Source organism: Bubalus bubalis, chromosome 12 (genome assembly GCF_019923935.1).
Source record: "Bubalus bubalis isolate 160015118507 breed Murrah chromosome 12, NDDB_SH_1, whole genome shotgun sequence".
Classification (NCBI taxonomy): domain Eukaryota; kingdom Metazoa; phylum Chordata; class Mammalia; order Artiodactyla; family Bovidae; genus Bubalus; species Bubalus bubalis.
The window spans coordinates 22,004,416-22,019,026 of record NC_059168.1 but is presented as its reverse complement, the minus strand read 5'-3'; the positions used below and the strand labels follow the sequence as shown (position 1 = coordinate 22,019,026).

Genomic DNA, 14,611 nt, shown 5'->3' with positions numbered 1-14,611 from the left:
GAGGACCTGGTGGGCTACAGTCCATGGGGTCTCAAAGAGTTGGACACCACAGAAGTGACTGAGCACATGCATATGGAGATAATCACATGATTTTCCCCTTAGAGTTATCAGTATGTGATATTAATGAATTTACTATTATCAAACCAACCATGAAATAAATTTCACTTTGTCATAGTGTAGTTTTTCTTAATGTGCTTTTGAACTCCATTTGTCATTATTTTTGCATCAATATTCATAAATAACATGGTTCTGCTATTGTAATTTGATAGTATATTTAGCAGAATTAAGCATCAATATTATCTTTGCTTCATGAAGAAGTTGGGAAAAATTTCATCTTTGTTTTCAAAGCTCTGGAACAACTTACACAGCATTGAGACTATTGCTTTTTGAAGACATACTAGAATTCCTCTGCGAAACCATCTGTGCCTGATCCTATTTTTTGGGATACGTCCTTATCTCTAATTATTTCTACTATAGACATTGATCTGTTTATACTTTAATGCCAGTTGGGCCAATTTTCGTAATCTCTATTTTTCTAAAAATGTATCCAGTTCATCTAAATTTTTAAATTTGCATATAGGTCTGTACTCTACTAGTAGTTATAAATTTTTTTCTGTTTCGATGGTTATGTCCCCCTTGTCAATTACTATTTTGTACTTATGTGATTTCTCCCTTTGTCTTGATAAAGTTAGCTAGTTTTGTTGATTTTTAAAAAAATACAATTTTGGATTTTTTGATTAAGCCTACTTATTTGCTATTCTTTACCTCACTGACTTCTGCTTTATCCTTATGATTGCCTTCTTTGTGCTTTATTTGTTTTTCTCTCACTAGTTTTTTGAGCTAAAAATTTATTTTCAGTTTCATTTTTAGTGTGTTTAGTCCTGTGAATTTTTCATTAATGACTGCTTAAAATGTATGCCACAAATTCTAATATATAGAGAGCTTTTTCTTAATTTTTCATTTTATAATTTTTTATTTTCCCTTTTCACTAAGGAGTTGTTTAGTAAAAAGTTTTAAATGTCAAGACAATTTATTTCTTAGTTATTTCTAGTTTTATTGCTTGTGATCATACAGTTTCACTTAAATATTTCTACTTTATGAAACTTAGTAATTCATTAGAGCTGACTTGTACTGGTTTATGAAATTCAATTATCTTTATCTCTTCCCAACTCCTTGTTCAGTGGCATTACATTGGTAACTTCAAATTGGCTATAAGAGGATTTACATCAGAGAAATTAGCAAATGGTACCAGTTTTTTCTTCTAGAGAGCTGCTTGTTAAATATTTATCACCACACCACTGAATTGATTGTGTGAATGTATCTGTAGAGTATCATACAATCAAATTGAGTGATTATTGCATGAACTTGAAAAGAAAATGTCTTCTCTATTGTCAGGGTATAGAGTTATACCTATTCATAAGGTCTTCCACATCGATTGTTTCTAGGTCTTTCATCTCTATTTTTGTCTACTTTCTTTCCAGTATTAACATTGATGTATGAATGTCTCCTGTTATTACTGTGGTTACCTCTGTCCCTTTGCAGCTTCTATAGTTTATTTTTATGAAGGTAGTTGTTATATTATTTGGTGCATAAATATTCATAAGGAGTGTTCTTGCCTGGAGAATCCCAGGGACGGGGGAGCCTGGTGGGCTGCTGTCTATGGGGTCGCACAGAGTCGGACAGGACTGAAGCGACTTAGCAGCTGCAGCAGCAGAGCCAGAGTCCAGCTCCAGCAGCCAGGGTATCAGCCTGAAGGATGAGCGGTGTCGGCAGGAAATGATGTAGCTTCTGACTCGAGGTATGGGACTACATGTTTATTTCAAGCATCAGCTTCTCTTTTATACCTTTTCAAAAGCGTTAGGTCAGAGGTTTGACATTTTCAGTTCTCCCTCACCCAGATTATTGTCTCATTGTTACCCTTCCGAGTTCCTGCTTCAGTGATTCTCTCAGAATCGTGTTTACTTGTGATTACACTGTAACTCATGCTATGTCTGGGCTGCATATCACATTTCTCAGTTTATTTCTTATCTTTCTAAATCCTGCTTGCCCCTAGTATCCTAAGCTCACTTGCCCCTAGTATCCTAAGCTCACTATCTCCTAAAAAGGCTTCTAACTATTCTTAATTATTCATAAACCCTAAACTCAGCAAACTTCTTTTGCCATAAACATTTCCCTCACAAACAGGTCTCAGATAATAATCTTTCCCATGGCCTCAAGCTGTGGCCTATGTGCTCATCCTGGGACATTCTTTGCAAAAATTCTTGAACAAATGTCAATGGTTACTTTATAGATTATTTTCTGGGCACAACTGCAGAAGGCTTTGTGCTTTCTAACTGTTCTCTCAAGAACAATAAGCACCTTAACATTCTTTCCAGCCAACTCAACGAAGAAAGGAAGAAACAAGTCAGAATCACAAGAGCTAACTCCTTCATCCCGGGTCCGTGCCTGCGGAATGAGAGAGGGGGCTGGGGCCGTGCCTCCATTTTGTCAGTAATGCCTAACACGGCTCCCGACAATACTGTGAAATGTGACTTTCCCATCAGCAAGTATCCTTCTTAGATCTCAAAGAGATAATTCATACACTGATGTTTATAGCAGCATTATTCAAAATATCTAAATGCAACCCAAGGGTCTATCAATGGATGAATGGCTACATAAAATATACATATAATGGAATATTTTTCAACCTTAAAAAGAAAGGAAATTCTGACATATTCCACAACATAAAAGTTGAGGTTATTATGCTAAGTGAAGTAAGCCGGACACACAAAAAACAAATACTGCTTGGTTTTACTTATGAGATACCTTTCCTGGTAGCTCACCTGGTAAAGAATCCACCTGCAATGCAGGAGACCCTGGTTTGATTCCTGGGTCAGGAAGATCTTCTGGAGAAGGGATAGGCTTCCCACTCCAGTGTTCTTGAGCTTTCCTAGTGGCTTAGATGGTAAAGAATCTGCCTGTGATGTAGGAGACCTGGGTTCAATCCTGGTTTGGGAAGATCCCCTGGACGAGGGCATGGCAACCCTCTCTAGTATTCTTGCCTGGAGAATCTCCATGGACAGAGGAGCCTGGCAGGCTACAGTCCATCGGATTTCAAAGAGTCAGACATAACTGAGTGACTAAGCACAGCACAGCATGAGATACCTAGAGTAGTCAAATTCATAGAGACAGAAAGTAGGATGGGGTTGCCAGGGGTTGAGAAGGGCTGGGAGGATGGGAAGTTATAGTTTAATAGGTATAGAGTTTTCTAAATGAAAAAGTTCTGGAGAAAGAAGGTAGTGAGGGTACTAAGGTACTAAGTCAAGATACTTAGTACCACTGATCTGTAAACTTAAATATGGTTAAGATGATAAATTTTATGTTCTATGTATTTTACCACAGTACAAAAAAATGGGGAAGAAAGTGCCCTTCTTTGACATATTTATACTTTGGGGTTTGAATTCTATTTTGTCTCATATCAAGATTATTACCCCTACCTTCCTTATTTTTCTATTTGCCTGCCATGCCTTAGTTCATTCATTTGTTTTTAGCCTTTCAAAATTACTTACTTTCAGCTATAGCTCCTATATACAGTTCATGTTTTTTGAGCCAAATTGAGTATCTTTTTATTTGAGTATATAAGTTAAACCCATTCACATTTATTGATATAACAAATAATGTTTGATCTCAACCATGGCAAAATTTTATAATTACATGTATTTTGCTATATTTGCTACTTTTGTTTTTCTATGATATGCATTGTTCTTTAAACAACTTTTGGTATTAGAAAATATTTGTATTTTTGTACTGGTGATTACAATGGTTCTTATGTGTCTGTAATGCTTCCAATCTCCTGGGTTGATTGGATTTTGTCTTTTATGATCCAGTTTATCAGTTTTTGTTACCATGCTTTACCTCCTACCTCCTGCTAATACAAATACCAATAAGCTTAGTTAATTTTCTTCTTTCCCTTTTCTGTCCCTTTTCCTCCCACTTTTCAGTCACATTATTTCTACTATGTCACAACATTTGTGCTTTTGCTAGCCTCATCTCCACCTTTTTTTAAAATTCTTATGTTGATATTTGCTGCTGCTAAGTCGCTTCAGTCATGTCCAACTCTGTGTGACCCCATAGACAGCAGCCCATCAGGCTCTGCCATCCCTGGGATTCTCCAGGCAAGAACACTGGAGTGGGTTGCCATTTCCTTCTCCATTGCGTGAAAGTGAAAAGTGAAAGTGAAGTCGCTCATTCGCAACCGACTCGTGGCGACCCCATGGACTGTAGTCCACCAGGCTCCTCCATCCATGGGATTTTCTAGGCAAGAGTACTGGAGTGGCTTGCCATTGCCTTCTACAATGTTGATATTTACACACTGAAAAATTTCATCTGAGTTTCAGGTTCAGCAAAACCCTTTGGTTGAAATTTCCTCCATCATTTCTTAGGGAGGGATGAAGTTTATCCTCTACAACTGACAAAATTAATGCAATAATGAATACATCCTCAACTTTTTCTGCTATATAAATGATATTCCAAAATTATGCTATTGTTATTTTATTTTCCTTAAACAAAATTAGTAGCAAAATACCACTATGTCTCATTTCTACCCACTGCTGCCAGGAAAAAAAAAAATCTTAAGTCCATAGTAATATCTGTTTCACACTGAGTAACCCATTTGAAAATATTATGGGTTAAAATATTGCCTTTTTTTTTTTTAATTTTATTTTATTTTTAAACTTTACATAACTGTATTAGATTTGCCAAATATCAAAATGAATCCGCCACAGGTATACATGTTGCTTTCGTTAAAAGCAACAAAACATACCACACATCAAAAAAAAAAAAAAAAAAAAAAGCCTTTACAAATACCTTTTAATAACATTCCCACTAGAATATTTAGATAAAACCACAATTTAATTGAATCTCTGCTAAAACATATAACCTTAATAGCGTTATTCAGTGCTGGCATCATCCCCAGTCAATCGTAGTTCTGTTTATTCATTTGATGTCTTAACACTTAGTTGAATCATCTAATGAAAACATCCCAAGAAAAAGAATGGTGTAATTATATAAGCATGTGGAGCAGAACAATTATAAAGCAAAAGCCATTAGCATTCAGTCAGGTTAGAGAGTTAATCAGCATATGCATATATCTTAAGGTGCAGGCATCAGTGGCCTTTACTATCTGTTCTGTTGGTTTTTCATTCTGCATGTTTATTAATTTTCTTTAACTAGATGCCATACAATGTTTTCCTTATTTAGGTGTTAATGCTCATGTACATTTATTCACTAATTTCAGCTCAGAAATGCCCAGGAGCCTTGGAAACCTAAGTGGAGTATAATTACAGGTACATCAACAGGGAAGAAATAGACAGGGAAGTCTGTGTGGAGTGAGACCTTTTGTGTGCCTGGTAGGCACAAGGTCTACAGTTAAATTCCTAAGTGGGCCTTCAACAGGCACACTGGTTCATCAGGAAAACCCCCAGCGTTTAACTGTAAGTGAAAATGTCATGTAATTTTAGAAGTCCTTTTTGCAGTCTGACTCCATTAGTCTGACGGGAAACCTTTGAGAGAGAGCAATTTCTCTGAACTTATTTTCTTGGCAGCCTTTTCCATCCTTCCTTTTCCTCCTCACCATCCTCTCACATGGCAGCTATAAATATCTCTTCCTTGAACACACTTGCTTAGGTATTTGACAGCTTGACTCAGTTCTCAGGAAGACGTGGTTTTGATTCGTGTGTGCCTAAATCACTTGCTTCAAAATATCACGTTTCTCAAGACTATACCACTTGAGTCAAGTGAAGGCAAGGGAAGTTTCATGAAGCTTGATAGAACTAAATTTCTCTTTGGGAGAAAGGAAAAAACAATCTGGCCACTACAGAATATCATTCTACAATGAAAGGGACTAGATGAGTAGTCTCAGGGACAGAATGTGTCAGAACATGTTCTTCTGTAGAGGTGCATCAGAACCTGAGATGTGTCTCACCCAGGCAGTTTCATTATTAATACATTCACTGCAGGTGCCCTAATATAAGGAAATGAAAACCTTAAAGACAGAACACATCACTTGCTTTTATACCTCAAGAATTTTAAGGACATATGTGTGTGAACTTAAGTCTTGATGAGGTGGTTAGTACACAAAGGGAACATAAATGACTCATTTTCAATGACTCACTCTCATTCCCCCTTTTAAAAAAATTTTTAAACAGCATGTAATTTCAAAGGTTCAAATTATGTGATCAATTCTTCTATGATGTGTGTTAAGAAATCCTTCAGCAATTAAAAATTTCCTAGGAGGAAGGGTATGATAGCAATCTGCTAGTATCTTTTTTTATATTGATGTACCATTTTGCAAAAATAGCTCAAATCTCTCTATAGATAATTATTCTCAAAGTTTTCAAATAGTATGATTTTTAGCCTTCTCTAGTCTAGCCAAAGAAAGGCCAATGAGAGCACCTACAGTGAAAATAATGAGTGAAAATGACTCACCAAGAAAAAGGTACAATGTAGTGGAAAGGACTGAATTTAGGACAAAACAGGCAGGCATATGATACACAATGACAGAGGTTTTTGCCAAAAACAAACAGGTTGAAAAGATAACTAGAAGCCTGAGGTTTCCTGGACATTACACCTAGATAAATCTGTCATGACGTGATTCTTACCATCAACTTCACAGACCTATGCACCAGACACTCAGACACGTACATATTCTTAGTGATAGGGTCAAAATAATGAAATTCACATTGAGACTCACATACAAACCAAAAGGTTCCCAGTGGGGGTGTAGTAGCCATGGAGATTCTAGAAAGAATTTGCAAGACAGAAACTGGTACAGCCACTATGGAGGTTCCTCAAAAAACTAAAAATAAAACTACCATATGCCCCAGCAACCCCACTCCTGAACATAAACCTGGAGAAAACCATAATTCCAAAAGATACATCCACCCCAATGTTCAGAACTATTACAACAGCCAGGACATGGAAGCAACCTAAGTGCCCATCAACAGAGGGATAGATAGGGAAGATGAGTTACATATATACAATGGACTATTCAGTTCAGTCATGTCCAACTCTTTGCAGCCCCATGAATTGCAGCACGCCAGGCCTCCCTGTCCATCACCAACTCCCGGAATTCACCCAGACTCACGTCCATTGAGTCGGTGATGCCATCCAGCCATCTCATCCTCTGTCTCCCCCTTCTCCTCCTGCCCCCAATCCCTCCCAGCATCAGAGTCTTTTCCAATGAGTCAACTCTTTGCATGAGGTGGCCAAAGTACTGGAGTTTCAGCTTTAGCATCAGTCCTTCCAAAGAAATCCCAGGGCTGATCTTCAGAATGGACTGGTTGGATCTCCTCGTGGTCCAAGGGACTCTCAAGAGTCTTCTCCAACACCACAGTTCAAAAACATCAATTCTTCGGCGCTTAGCTTTCTTCACAGTCCAACTCTCACATCCATACATGACCACTGGAAAAACCATAGCCTTGACTAGATGGACCTTTCTTGGCAAAGTAATGTCTCTGCTTTTGAATATGCTATCTAGGTTGGTCATAACTTTCCTTCCAAGGAGTAAGCGTCTTTTAATTTCATGGCTGCAGTCACCATCTGCAGTGATTTTGGAGCCCAGAAAAATAAAGTCTGACACTGTTTCCACTGTTTCCCCATCTATTTCCCATGAAGTGATGGGACCGGATGCCATGATCTTCGTTTTCTGAATGTTGAGCTTTAAGCCCACTTTTTCACTCTCCACTTTCACTTTCATCAAGAGGCTTTTGAGTTCCTCTTCACTTTCTGCCATAAGGGTGGTGTCATCTGCATATCTGAGGTTCTTGATATTTCTCCGCCACAAATCTCTTTTACTTCACTTTCCTGACATCCACTTCCCGAGGGACTTGACTGTCCAGAGTAAGCATCACTTTCCTGTCACTAGACTGTTGTATCTACATGAGACTGCCCTTGTCTTGTTACCAAAATAACAGAAGAGTCAGCAATCAGAAACCTGTTGAGTCTAGCAATGTGATAAGGCTGTTTCCTTGAACTCTACCCTCCAGTAGTTCTGACATGCTTGCAGTTCCCTCAAATTCGCCATGACATTTTCTCCTTCTTCCTTGACTTTTACCTGGTTTGTTGCTATTTACAGTCCAGGATCAAGATTAGGTATCTGTTCTTCTAGGAAGCCTTCTCTGACCTGAGCTCATTCATAGCTTTTGTAGTCCTATCCTGTTTCAAAAGGATTATATATGTATCCCTTTTGTGCCAATTAGACTATATAATCCAAAATTTAATGGCTATTTGTCTCACTAGTCTACTATCTTGTGAGCAGAGACTATGTGTTTTAACCCCCAGTACTAAGCACAGCACTTGGTAACTAGAGCTCAATGAATGCATAACCCATAGTGAACAACAGAACACATGTCACTGGGTACCACATTTATCTTCTTTGGTCTAAATCAAATTTATTTTTTTTAATTCATTTCACCAAAGATTTTATTCTGGCTTCTTTTCTGAACTGAAGTTTGCTGTTAGTCATTGTTGTTGCTTTTTTAATGTCAGCTAACTTTTCTTGACTATGCCAAAGCCTTTGACTGTGTGGATCACAATAAACTGTGGAAAATTCTGAAAGAGATGGGAATGCCAGACCACCTGATCTGCCTCTTGAGAAACCTGTATGCAGGTCAGGAAGCAACAGTTAGAACTGGACATGGAACAATAGACTGGTTCCAAATAGGAAAAGGAGTACGTCAAGGCTGTATATTGTCACCCTGCTTATTTAACTTATATGCAGAGTACATCATGAGAAACACTGGACTGGAAGAAGCACAAGCTGGAATCAAGATTGCCAGGAGAAATATCAAGAACCTCAGATATGCAGATGACACCACCCTTATGGCAGAAAGTGAAGAGGAACTCAAAAGCCTCTTGATGAAAGTGAAAGTGGAGAGTGAAAAAGTGGGCTTAAAGCTCAACATTCAGAAAACGAAGATCATGGCATCCGGTCCCATCACTTCATGGGAAATAGATGGGGAAACAGTGGAAACAGTGTCAGACTTTATTTTTCTGGGCTCCAAAATCACTGCAGATGGTGACTGCAGCCATGAAATTAAAAGACGCTTACTCCTTGGAAGGAAAGTTATGACCAACCTAGATAGCATATTCAAAAGCAGAGACATTACTTTGCCAAGAAAGGTCCATCTAGTCAAGGCTATGGTTTTTCCAGTGGTCATGTATGGATGTGAAAGTTGGACTGTGAAGAACGCTGAGCGCCAAAGAATTGATGCTTTTGAACTGTGGTGTTGGAGAAGACTCTTGAGAGTCCCTTGGACTGCAAGGAGATCCAACCAGTCCATTCTGAAGGAGATCAGCCCTAGGATTTCTTTGGAAGGAATGATGATAAAGCTGAAACTTCAGTACTTTGGCCACCTCATGAGAAGAGTTGACTCATTGGAAAAGACTCTGATGCTGGGAGGGATTGCGGCAAGAGGAGAAGGGGACGACAGAGGATGAGATGGCTGGATGGCATCATTGACTCGATGGACGTGAGTCTGAGTGAGCTCCAGGAGTTGGTGATGGACAGGGAGGCCTGGCGTGCTACAATTCATGGGGTCGCAAAGAGTTGGACACAACTGAGCAACTAAACTGAACTGAACCTTTTCTTGATCACTCTCAAGTTTTTCTTTTTGCATTTGCTTTCTGTTTTTGTCTGTTATGTTGGTTTTGGAGTTAATCTCTGTTACATCATTTGAGTGGGAAACTATATTCCAGGTTCCAAAAAGCTTTATATATTCTATAGGGTTTTAGTAATGGATTCTGCCTTTACAAAACCAACTAAACAGCTATACAAGGTAATGCCAAGCTACCATGATGGGGTTGTGAAGAGTGAGCAAGGAAGTGTTCCTTTCCTGGAGACTGTATGAACATGTTTATAAGCTAAAAATTTTTTTAAAAAAGAAAAAGAAGAACCACAAGGTGGCAGAGTCAGGATACTTCTATGTTTGTCCTCAAGATTTCTGTTAATTAAACTAATTCAAATAACCATGCTTGAGATGTATTAAAGGTTTCAATAAATCAGGTAAGGCCCTGGATTAAGCAATTCATATATAGTATTTAATTCTTCCTAGTAGCTCAAAGCTTCCCTGATGGCTCAGCCGGTAAAGAATCCACCTGCAATGTGGGAGACCTGGGTTCGATCCCTGGGTTGGGAAGATACCCTAGAGAAGGAAATGGCTACCTACTCCAGTATTCTGGCCTGGAGAATTTCATGGACTGTAGAGTCCACCGGGTCTCAAAGAGTCAGACACAACTGAATGACTTTCACTTCAGTAGCTCAGATATTAAAGAGTCTGCCTGCAATGTGGGAGACCCAGGTTCAGTCCCTGGGCTGGGAAGATCCCCTGGAGAAGGGAATGGCAACCCACACCAGTATTCTTGCCAGGAAAATCCCATGGACAGAGGAATCTGGTGGGCTACAGATCACAAAGAGTCAGACATGACTGAGCGACCATCACTCACTCAGCTACTATGAGACAGGTATTATCTCCCCCATTTTATAGAACAGGAGACTGAGGCTTAGAAATGTGAAGTCCAAATGTGTCCAGGGTGGAAGAGCTAGCCAGAGATGGAGACAGAATTTGACAAGACAAAGACTGGCTCCAGTTGTACCTCGGTGAAGCATGGCTTCCTGTCCAACCCCATTAAGCTGTCAAGAAGAGTGATTACCCACAGGCATGGCAAATAGGTTTTAACTCATGCCAGCTCTGATAAATTTGTGATTGTTTTGATAAAGATTCCAATGCTCCATCAGAGCTCAGAGAAAAAGAATGCTGTTCTCACTTAGTAATATCTGCCTTTGGTGAGAAAGTGGAAGAGGGAGAGGGACTATTTGCTATGTATTTGCCAACCCTGGAATAGTGAATTCTCTGGAGAGTTTCTATCTTTTCAATACTCCAGTTAGAGTCATAAGAAGAAAAATAACATTGACAATTGCTGCCACTCCTGATTTATTTTTTAATGGAAAGACACCCATCTGTGATATAAAACTTAAAAATGGAATTCAAGCTGCTAAATTGTTCTGAAATCTGTATTGGGAAAGGTTAACCTCAACTACCACTGCTTCCAACATTCTATAACTTTTTTAAATGATAAAAGAAGTGATAAACCAGCAGCAGGGACAAAATGAAGTGGTATGCTTCCCCCGCACACTGCCCCCCCCCCAAAAAAAAACCCCAAAACTAACAAAACTTCCTTATAACTGTCAACCAACTGCCAGGAGCTTCATGAGTCATGCACCCAGATTAATATATCTCAGTTCACCACTGACCCAGGGAAATATACAGGAAAATCACATCTGTCTAAATATATCCAACCATTTCTCATCACCAGACCAGCAACTGCCATGACCCAAGTCATTCTCATTGCTCACCTGGGTGACTAATATCCCTCTACATGGCCTCATGGTTTCTATAATACCTTTGTCCTCTGCAGATTTTAGCACAGGTGCCAGACCAATTCTCTTAAAAGCATAAGTCAGATCCAGTCACTCATTCCTTTGCTCAAAACCATCCAACATCCCATACTCCTCAGAGGGAAGAGACAAAGTCCATACAGTGGCCTCTGAGGCATTAAGCTGCCTTTCATTCCCCTTCCCATCTGCATCTCACTTCTGTCCCCTGCCTCCCAACTCGAATGACACTAGCCTTTGCTCTTCTGTAAACATGCCAGGCTTGCTCCATCTCAAAGCTTCAGTGCTTGTGGTGCTCTCTGACTGGAATGTTCTCCCCAGGTCTCCCCACAAACTCACTCTCTCTTTTGTCTTTGCTCCAACATCCTCTTCTCAATGAGGCCTTTCTACCTAACACTGCAACCCCACATTCTCTACCATATCTGCCTTCTCTGCTTTTTACAAAATACTTTTTCTGAATACCTTACAACCATCCTACACATCACATACTCACTTTTTGTTGACTTGCTCCTTCTCTCCACCCTCACTGAACTGTAAACTTCCTGAAGGCAGGGATATCTTCTGTTTTGTTTTCTGCTGTCTTCACAGGAGAAATTGTGGCTGCCACATAGTATGAATGAACGAAGTATCTAGACCTACAAATTCTGTTTCCTGAAAAACAGAGAAAAAGAAAGTAAAATCAAAATTCTAAACTTTTTTTTAAACAGTGAATCCAGAATATAGAAAGATTCCTAAATGTGGCTTTATGTGGGAACCTGAGTTTTTCCAGTGGTCATGTATGGATGCGAGAGTTGGACTGTGAAGAAAGCTGAGTGCCAAAGAATTGATGCTTTTGAACTGTGGTGTTGCAGACTCTCCAGAGTCCCCTTGGACTGCAAGGAGATCCAACCAGTCCATTCTAAAGGAGATCAGCCCTGGGATTTCTTTGGAAGGAATGATGCTAAAGCTGAAACACCAATACTTTGGCCACCTCATGCGAAGAGTTGACTCATTGGAAAAGACTCTGATGCTGGGAGGGATTGGGGGCAGGAGGAGAAGGGGTCGACAGCGGATGAGATGGCTGGATGGCATCACTGACTCGATGGACATGAAGGCCTGGAGTGCTGTGATTCATGGGGTCGCAAAGAGTTGGACACGACTGAGTGACTGCTCTGAACTGAGTTTATTTCTTTTTTTATTGGAGTATGATTGGTTTACAATGTTGCATTAGTTTCTGCTCTACAATGCAGCGAATCATGTAAGTACACATATATCCCCTCCCTCTTGAACCACCCTCCCACCTCCCAAACTCCCTCCAATCCCTCTCCCCATCCCACTCCTCTAGGTCATCACAGAGCACTGAGCTGAACTCCCTGTGCTATTCAGCAGCTTCCCACTAGCTATCAGATTTCACACTCGGTAGTGTATATATGTCTGTCCTACTCTCCCAATTTGTCTCATCCTCCCCTTCCCTGCTGTGCCCACATACCCATTCTCAATGTCTGTGCCTCTATTCCTGCCCTGCAAATAGGTTCATCTGTACCATTTTCCTAGAGGACTGTTACTTAATAAAGATGCCAATTTCCAGGGCTCTTAGTCCCCAAGACTCCACACTAAAGTGCTCAGGTCAGAGTGACCACAAGAGCACTTTTTGTCCTCACTACTGTGTATCCAGAACTGATGAATCATAATATGCTTTGTACCACCACCAACCCAGGTGATTCTTGTGCACTTGAAAGTCTGAGAAGCACGATCCTGAGTGATGAGTAACAGCAAAGGGCTCTGAGGCCTTATCAATGGATGTACAAGTCAGTCTTTGGACTCCAGGAAACCTATGTGTTCCTTGTTCTTAGACACAGAGCTTAAAAAAAAAAAAAAAAAAAAAAAAAGTTGACTTCAACTGTCAGGGTTCCATTTCTAAGTCCTGCATCAGCTACATGTGAAATCTCCTAAATTAAAAAAAAAAAAATCTTTGCTCAGTGTCCCATGCTGCCTTTAGTTCATATGCCATGGCCAGCATGCATCTCAGCTTAGCCAAGAAAGCATCACACAAAGAAAGTAATGCCAGAACACTTACATTGAAAGCCCATTGACTGATCACGTTCCCCTCTTGGGGCCCCTGAGTCATCTGTTTAGGTGGAGAAATATAGGCCCTCCCTCATATCAAGGAAATTTTGAGTTTCAGATGGGATGGTATTTGTGAAAGTCCTATGAAAGGATAATAGTGCTGCATAAAATGAGGTATTATCTAAGCATTAGTATTTTACTTGCCATTTCCTAACACATGCTTGGTTCATGCTTAATGAGATGGATTCACGCCATATCACGATTAGCAGTTGAGGCCCAACTGTTGTTTGTTCTTGTGCCAGAAGCCATAGCAGCTAAGGTAGGACATCTTCCAATCAGATGGTTTTGGTCCTAATTATTTTGCACAGCACCCACACAGCAATACACTTTCCCTTGCCACTGACAGTATTATAAGAAATAACTACCCTTCCTTCCTAAATCATCAAATCATTAGAACCAAGTCTCTCCCCACCCGTTGCCTCGAGTTCTCATCCTCTTTCTGTGCTTCAACCACCCTGTCCCTGAGAAGCAACTAGCCTTGTCCTCACCAAGAAGGAAACTTCTCACCCATGGGAGCAAACAGTTGCTGTCCTTGCTAAAACAGATGTTTTAGCAAACATGCAGGCTAAAACATCTCATAAATCCACATTCCTATCAATAACATCTTCTATTTGCCCTGGGAATTTGGATATCATTCCCAACTGTTCAGCTCTTGCTGATTCCTCTCTGACTTCATTGTTGTCCTCTGAATTCACAGGATTCATCCACCAGCAATTCCACTCTCTCTCCAGGCCTGCCAGTTGTGATCTTTGCCTCTACGCTATATTGTCGACCAGAACCAAAGTGCCTGGGCCTGGCCCCTCTGAGTTACTTGATCCCAAGGCCACTCAAGAGCTGGTCCTTCTCATGAAACAGCTCACTCTGCTTGTGCCATTATCTGGGTGCCATTTCCATCTACAACCCCATGGTTGTTCTATGGGACACTCTCCAACAGCTCCCATAAGTTCTTTTATTTTAAAAGATGAACTTATCCAGTGAAGTATAGTGAACATATAGAGAAACACATGAGTCATAAACAGCTCAGTAAATATTCAGAGTGAGCACATGGGTATGATTTCCATTCAGATCAAGAAA

At 40.0% G+C, this 14,611-nt stretch overlaps 1 long non-coding RNA gene across 8 annotated transcripts in view; it reads right to left on the bottom strand.

Moving 5' to 3' along the window:
• The window catches only part of LOC123464757, a 161,261-nt gene that overhangs the window by 75,978 nt on the left and 70,672 nt on the right, over nucleotides 1-14,611 (bottom strand). For all 8 annotated transcript variants that reach the window (XR_006639777.1, XR_006639779.1, XR_006639781.1 and 5 more), the window contains exon 3: nucleotides 11,925-12,082. This is a non-coding gene — a long non-coding RNA (uncharacterized LOC123464757). The remainder of the gene's footprint in view (nucleotides 1-11,924; nucleotides 12,083-14,611) is intronic.